This window comes from Toxorhynchites rutilus, chromosome 1 (genome assembly GCF_029784135.1).
Source record: "Toxorhynchites rutilus septentrionalis strain SRP chromosome 1, ASM2978413v1, whole genome shotgun sequence".
NCBI classification, from domain to species: Eukaryota; Metazoa; Arthropoda; class Insecta; order Diptera; family Culicidae; genus Toxorhynchites; species Toxorhynchites rutilus.
The window spans coordinates 44,109,704-44,117,652 of record NC_073744.1 but is presented as its reverse complement, the minus strand read 5'-3'; the positions used below and the strand labels follow the sequence as shown (position 1 = coordinate 44,117,652).

The window sequence follows — 7,949 nt, the reverse complement described above, 5'->3', positions numbered from 1 at the left end:
CTTCCTTACCACCGAGCCGGGGAGTTGAATTTTTCCACACACTCAATTCTAATTTTGGAAAAGCATAATGGCTGACAATACCGAAAGTGGAATTGGAAAATTGTGCCCTCACATGGCATACCGATGCATAACACATCCACGAGTGCACCAAAATTAATAATACCACTTTGGAAAACTAAAATGCATGAGAATGCTGTAACTATCCTGGCTCTGATCCTCTGTAACACCAATAATACCTGGAGTCCAACTGAGGCACGACCGAAAAAAATCGACTGATTTTTCCAACGATGAAAATCAGACTGTAACCAACGGTGGAGTAGAATGCGAGAGAGACCACATCAGTTATCGATCGGGAAAGCTTTTCCCCAACATCCACAACAACACCCACACGACTCTGCACACATAACGCGGAAAACATGTGACGTCAGAAAGATAACCGAAAAGCGCTGGATGAGGACAAGCAACCGTTTAATGAGCACATAAAACTGAATGAATGCTCGAGCCGAGCGTGCTTCACAGGAAAAGAAATGCTAGAGGGTTGGTCCTATTGAGGGGAGGAAGAATTGGTGTGATTTCCATGAGAGTTTCGTGTGGGTGGAAAATAACGGGAACGTGAGTGGGGTAACTCAATATATCGACATAATTAGAAGAGTAAGTATGCATATAAAAGTGAAGCAGACTTTAACTATTTTAAATATTTGAGATGATTTTTTCTGAGCATTTGAATACCAACCAATTTGTATTTTTTTTTTGTCCTGATCACGCAAAAGAACAGTCTCCAGTAGTTGAGTTGAATAGTACGAATATAATTTTTATTTATTATCTGATCGAATTTATATTCATTTGATAAGTACAACTATTTGTAGTTCAGTCTACCGTAGAGATGGTAATCATCCTGAAGAATATACAAGAAATATCATTATTTCTGACTGTTTCTTGAGATTCGCGAGATTTGTTAGATGTTGTGAAAATGTCCACGTTTGTTCACGGTGAGGGGCGAAGATAGTATCCACGTGGACACTAATACATTTTTTTAAAAAAGTCACAGGAGTGTTGTGTTCGAGACACGACCGCATAGTTGCCGTAGGATTCCGTTAGGCTATCTGTTGCATTCTGATTTTGGATATGTTTGAACAATTACACCGTTAAACACTTTGGTAATGATTTAGTAGCCCTGACATTGTAGTTCACATGCTTGTGAATCGAAAAGTGTTAACTGAAGCAGAGTTCTCTTGTTCTTGTTTTGTGTCATGATTCGTAGCAATAAACGAATGTTGCTGGGGAAAATGACTTCTGCAAATGACGAATTTCATGCCAACTCGACTGGTCGTTGGCAGCACCATCTCAGATAGCAGTGAAACGTTGTGGGTGTGAAGACATGGGTCATTTAAGCAACTTTGCATACTTCAAATATTCGAAAAATACTTAGACAACATTTTGGAAAAAGCAAAATTTTTTTTTCTTAAATTTTTACAAAAATTTATAACTTAAAAACTATGATACCTACAAAATTCATGTCAAAGGATGAAATGTTGGAAATTGTTTAAAGTCAAGATAAGTCAAGTTGATTTTGAACAAAATTAGGATAAGTTGTATTTTTTCGAAGAAAATATAATAAAGTTGTTGTTCGAAAAACTTTTTCCCTGTCAAAGTGCCCATCTTCCGATGTATGGACGACTTGTTGGAAATTTTAAGGACTATTCATATGTGTATTTTTGGGAATTTTAAAAAATTCGTTTTTGAGAAAAATGAAATTTTTAAAATAATTTTTTCGTCAGCGAAATTGTTTTCCAAGATTTTTTTGGTATTTTTTTGTGAAAATTTGAACAATTTCCTACATTTCATCTTTTGACAAGAATTTTGTAAGTATCATAGTTTTTAAGTTATAAATTTTTGTAAAAAATTAAGAAAAAAAAATTTGCTTTTTCCAAAAAGTAGTCTAATTGTTTTCCGAATATTTCAAGTAAAATTGCTTAAATGAACCATGTCTTTACACCCACAACGTTTCACTACTATCTGAGATGGTGCTGCCAACTCCTAAGACGAGTTGGCATGAAATTCGTCAAATGAGAGTCAGTTATTTAGTGAAACGTTCACTCGACAAACACTGTTCACACTAGTTACTACCCGAAAACTGATGGACTAGCACTAGGAACCTGATATCCGTATCCAAACCAACACAAATTGAGCGTAGGCTGCATAGAAAGGGCTCAAGCTATCAATTCAATCCTGAGACGAGACATGAAAATAAGGGACCGATTCCGGACCACTTTTTCTGTCGAACTCGGACCACTCACAACTCGGTTCCCTATTGGTTGTTGAGGAAAATAATTGATACAGACATATACGAGAGGGGGATTTCCAAACTGTTCTACAGTGTTGTCAAAAATACTGAAAATTGAATAATAGTTGCATTCACATTTCCATTTTTATTGAAAATTAATACTATCGATTCTTTGTATATTTTCGCTTCTTTTGCGTCCTCTGTTCTGTTCCCTGAAGAGAGGGAAACTTTGCATCGCAAGTTCCACCCCTACGTATTTTTGAGATTCTCCTGCCATCTAGCATAGAATAATAGCGGTGGCCTAGCAGAGAAGAACATTCAATTATCATCCAACAATCAAATTAGGAGCAAATAAAAACGAACAACCACGGCCGCAGAAAAACTATTAGAAAACTGAAAATCATATTGAAACCTAAATAAACATAAATAAATAATCATACATACCGTTCTGAATCATATTTCGGGTACTCTTTAAAAATAACTTGAAATACTTAATGCCCTGAAATATGATTCAGAACGGTACACACAAAAAAAAGTTGATGGGTCTGAGCCTAGGGGCACGGACGAGATCTTGACATAGGATTGTGATTGTGTGTAGTAATTGCATTTGAATTGAGTTTTTTCATTGTTCAAAATCTGTAATTCTTGCTCTTTTGATACATCAAAAGGAAAAAATCGTTTCCTGTATGAATTTGTATCCTTTAACGGATTAGATGAGATGAGTTGTAGAATCCGGAACCACATTAGGTTCAAAAATGTACAGAAAATACAATTAAAGCCATTACAATCCTTTTCTTCTGTTTATTCAATTATGCAGAAGAAGACAAAAAGTCAACATGTATCATTTTTAAACACAAATCTAAGCAGTTAAGATCTTCATAAATATAGGCCCAAGTCAAATAAATCTATTACTACAGAAATAAATTATAGATAAATATAGCATTTTCTTCTTCGTCTCCACGTTGTCCGGAACATTGTTTGTAAAAACTTTATACCCCGGTGATGTACGTATATTGAGTATTCAATGACCATGAGCGCTCTCTTGCGGAGTTCGTTTAGCTGCTGTAGTGAATTGATCTTATTGGGTGCTAAGTTCTGCTTATGTATAGGAAATGGAGAGGAGAATGGGCATGTGCATTCGCGGAAATGAAGCGGGTTTTTTAGGAACACATATTCGGGGAGCATAATATTAGGATTGCAACTTCTCGATCATAATCTAATATGCGTGAGTATACCCTTTCGGTCTTCTAAATCAGCAGCCAGTTAAATTCATTAATTGCATTTTTTACATAACCACACCCAAACTTGCGTTGGCAGAAAACATGTCATCTTTGGCAGAAAAGATGCCATTTCCTGTTCATGAGAGTCAAATGCGCAAATAATGAGCTATTTTAAAAGCTTAAAAATGGTTTGTGTGTATGCGAGCAGACATCTCTTTCTGTTTTCTTTTCTCTTTTCATTTGGGATTGTGCAAAAAAAAAGTCCATATGACGTCAATGGGGATCGAACTGCAGCTGGAATGCAAAGTTACTTTACACGACCACGCTATCCATATAGCTGCCAGCGCTATTATAAAGGAGGGTGATAATATTACACCTCATTATAAAATGAAGTTAGAAGGTGTTTTCTAAGACGATAAAGAAGAACATGAACGAGAATATATCTTTCTCTGTCTGGGCCGTGTATTTGGCAACTATACGTAATCTTTCATATGCTTTCATTTAAATGTGTCTCCTGTTTCGCTCCCTCATATTGGCTCTAGCATATATATTATATTAGTGCTCCCTTGGCCGAGTGGTTAGCGTCACAACTAACATGCCGGGTGTTCGGGTTCGATTCCCGTTCTGGTCGGGGGAATTTTTCGTCAAAGAAATTTCCTCCGACTTGCACTGTGATCACGCGTATTCTAGAGCTTGCCACTCAGAATGCATTCAAGGCGTGTTACTTGGCATAGAAATCTCAACTAAGTACTAATAAAAATGACGCAAGTAATACTACGTTGAGACGGCGAAGTTCCTCTAGGAACGTTAGTGCCATTGAAGAAGAAGAAGATATATATTATACAAATGATATACATGTATTGGGAAGTAGAACATTTTATGTTATCTTTCAGCTCATTTAATGTAATAAATCGGGATGCCAGAACATTTGCTAAAAATTAACTTTGGGTGTATATATTCGTCATATCTCTGATGATTGGAAAAGCTTAGGAGTCTTTCTTCGGCTCGATTTATTATAAGGTCGAACCATCTTGAAAGATCTTCTACGAAGCATGCATGCAGTCGTGAGAAGTTCCGGTTGATTTTCTGTTTCTGCATAAAATGTCAATACTGCGGTTACTGTACCATTGCAATATTTTGTTACATTGCACACCTCCATCTTATCTTATTTATTTTGTTACGTTTTAAATGTTACGCTCGCCAAAATTTTTTTTGTTGTTCTCATGGCTGTGGACTAGAGGGCTCTATATTTTTTAATATTTTTTCTTGAAAGCTGAGGATTTTTAACAAAACATATCCAAAATCAGAGATGTAATTTTTTTCGTTTTAAATTATAAATTTTCAAATTCAATCGATGGTTCAAAAAATCAAATTTTTACCCCTTTTCCGAAAAAGACTTTTTTTAAATCATAACTTTTGAACAACTGCACCGATTCGACATATCAAATTAAATTCAATGATCTAGTCTTCTTTGAAAAAATATTACCCTCTGGATTGGATTTTGGTTTAGGTTATTATTGATTGTGTTAGTTTTTGATAGTTTTCTTGGTTAAAGATAGAGGGCGTTATATTTTTTAATATTTTTTTTGAAAGTCATTTTTGGAAAAAAAGCAAAAAGTTACTTTTCGGATCATCAGTTGAATTTGAAAAATCATTACTTGAAAACGACAAAAATCACATCTCTGTGTTTTGGATATTTCATGTAAAAAAACCTCAGCTTTCAAGAAAAAAAACATAGCGTCCTCTAGCCTAAGCCATGAAAACATCAACAATCAAAAACAATCAATAATAACGAAAACTAAACCCAATTTGTTTGCAAGTGTAATATTTAAAAAAAATACCAACTAGTTGTCATTGATTTGATTTGTATATCATCCAAATCGATCCAGTTGTTCAAAAAGTAATGAATTTTTGAAAAAAGTCATTTTTTGGAGAGAAAAAAAAGGGGAAAAAATTTATTTCTCAAATCACCCTAAAATGAAAATTGGCACCCTAATGAAAAAATTAAAAATACGGGTCTAATATTTTGCAATGAACAACAATTCCACCACTTTTCACGAAAATCCGAGAGTCACTACATCGGTTTCACATGGAATGCTTGTAGGTGTAGTGGAGGCAAATTGGACATGGGGGACAAAGTAGTCACCTGTTTGTTTGGTAGTATAACTATTGACTACATATACCGCATTGATAGTTACCTAATGTTTGAGGATTTTCATGACTTTGTAGGCACCATGTACTTCAGTAGAACTGTCGCATGTCAAAATATAAATGAAAACAGAAATCGTTCTCTCGGTAGTCTCTCGGTCGTAGTTTTATGCACATCGTATTTAATGATATTCTCGTGAAAAGTAGTTTATTCGACCTGATGTCTTCGACAAATCATCAGTTTTGACGACTATTCACATATTCTAGGTGAGGTGGAGAAATACTTTGTTTATTTTCAGTGATTAATTCGCATAGGAATTACTTTGATGTTTTGGAGCAAAGTGGACAGTGGTGGATAACGACTTACAATGTTATGTTTGCTAAAGCTGATATACCTCATCACATTCTGTTTTTGAAGGGGTCCCTTCTGTGGAAAAATATGCCACCCCAACTAAACTAAGCCTCATTATGTGAAACGTTATGTGTTTCTTACTACGTTTTTGTATGTATGAGAAATTTCAATTACGACTCTAGGTGAATAGCTCAAGCTTATTTTATACATGTACCTACTATTTCAATAACGATTTAAACAAATTCGGACAAAAAACGCAATAAATCTATCCCATTTAGCATGATATGTGTGGGTGACCACTTTGCCCCCGATAGGTTACTTTTTTTCTAAAAATTAAATATATACTTTTTTTGATTTTTTACAGTAAAAACCGTGTGCTATCTTGAATAACAATAAGTTGAACTGAAATATTCTTCCTAAAACGAAGATTGAAGCGGTATGTGGGCGCAGGAAATGGGCATATTTCTTAAGGTGACCACTAAGCACCCACTTCCCCTATATTTGTTCTAGGATATGTTTGAGAATTAGCTTTGAGTACTCATGGAACATATTCACAAGTTTGGTTTGATGATAAAGTGTTGCACCTCTATCTCACTGCTAACACAGAAACGAATCCATTCTCGTCGAGTATTTTCATCTTTGGGGAACCGATAGAACATAATCTCAGGATGAGTATCTTTCCTTCGTCCACAATTTAAAGCTTCACACTTCATTTCTTTTTTTTCCGATTTTATCTTCCACTGTTATTTTGGTATGCAATATATGGATGGGGTACATCGATGGGATATTTGGTTAATGTGTATTGTAATATATACTGTTCCTTAGAAATTCATTAGTTTTGGCCACCATACGGTATTGCATAAACAAAAACGAAAGTTTCAGCGTTCCAAACTTTCAAACAGTGGAAGTTAAAATCGAAAAAAAAAAGAAATGGAGTGTGAAGCTTAAAATTGGGGACGAAGGAAAGACACCCATCTTGAGATTATGTTCTATCGGTTCCCCAAAGATGAAAATATTCGACGAGAATGGATTCGTTTCTGTGTTAGCAGTGAGATAGGGGTGCAACACTTTATCATCAAACCAAACTTGAGAATATGTTCCGTGAGTACTCAAAGCTAATTCCCAAACATATCCTAAAACAAATATAGAGGCATTCCATGTTAAACCGATATAGTGGCTCTCAGATTTTAGTGAAAAGTGGTAGATTTGTTCTTTCAAGCTCATCTTATGTAGCACATACACAAGAACATCTCGTAGGGCTGATGGATTTGTTATCAAAACGACGAGAGGAGTGTTCAACTCGAGTAGTGAGTAGTGAAGCCACATCCTCGTCAAATTCAACTTCAACTTCATCAACTTCATCGAGTCGTGTTTTCTTGTTTCTGTTGGCGCAGGTTTATGTCAATACAGTGAATTTTTGTGCGATTCGCGTTGACGGCGGAATGGTGTCGACATCTGGATACGACACTAGTTTGTATGAGGCCAACTATTCTCTATCTATTCTCTATTGAATTTCTTTGGTGAGATTGTTCCATATCATCAGATTTAACAGAAAAACATGCTCAATGAATAACGAAATAATCGTCGGGTTAAATTATTTCAGAAGAGTTCTCTTGGTTACCTTCTCAGGTTACCCGAAGACAACCCCCTGTCACCACGATTGGAGTAGATTCTACGGTAGAATAAGGACAACGTGCATTGAGCAACGGAATATATCACCGGTTCGATTAGTTTTAAATAAGTTTCTTCAGTTACCTTATGAGGTTTCCAACAGTTAACTCCCTCATCGCGGTTGGGTCTCAATGAAAAGTACGCGCGATAAATAATAGAATATATAGCACGATATATTCTATTATTCCTATTTTTCAAATAATTTCATGGTTTTCCATCGCAAGTTACCATGAAATCATTTCTCCCGCCTGTTGTGACATGAGATTTGCAGAAT

General features: G+C 35.5%; 1 protein-coding gene across 2 annotated transcripts in view; it reads right to left on the bottom strand.

Moving 5' to 3' along the window:
• The window catches only part of LOC129766022 (high-affinity choline transporter 1), a 58,973-nt gene extending 58,661 nt beyond the window's left edge, over positions 1-312 (bottom strand). For both annotated transcript variants that reach the window (XM_055766485.1, XM_055766487.1), the window contains exon 1: positions 1-312. This exon is cut by the window's left edge. The gene's annotated coding sequence lies outside the window, so the exon portion shown is untranslated.
• Positions 313-7,949: the final 7,637 nt, after the last annotated feature.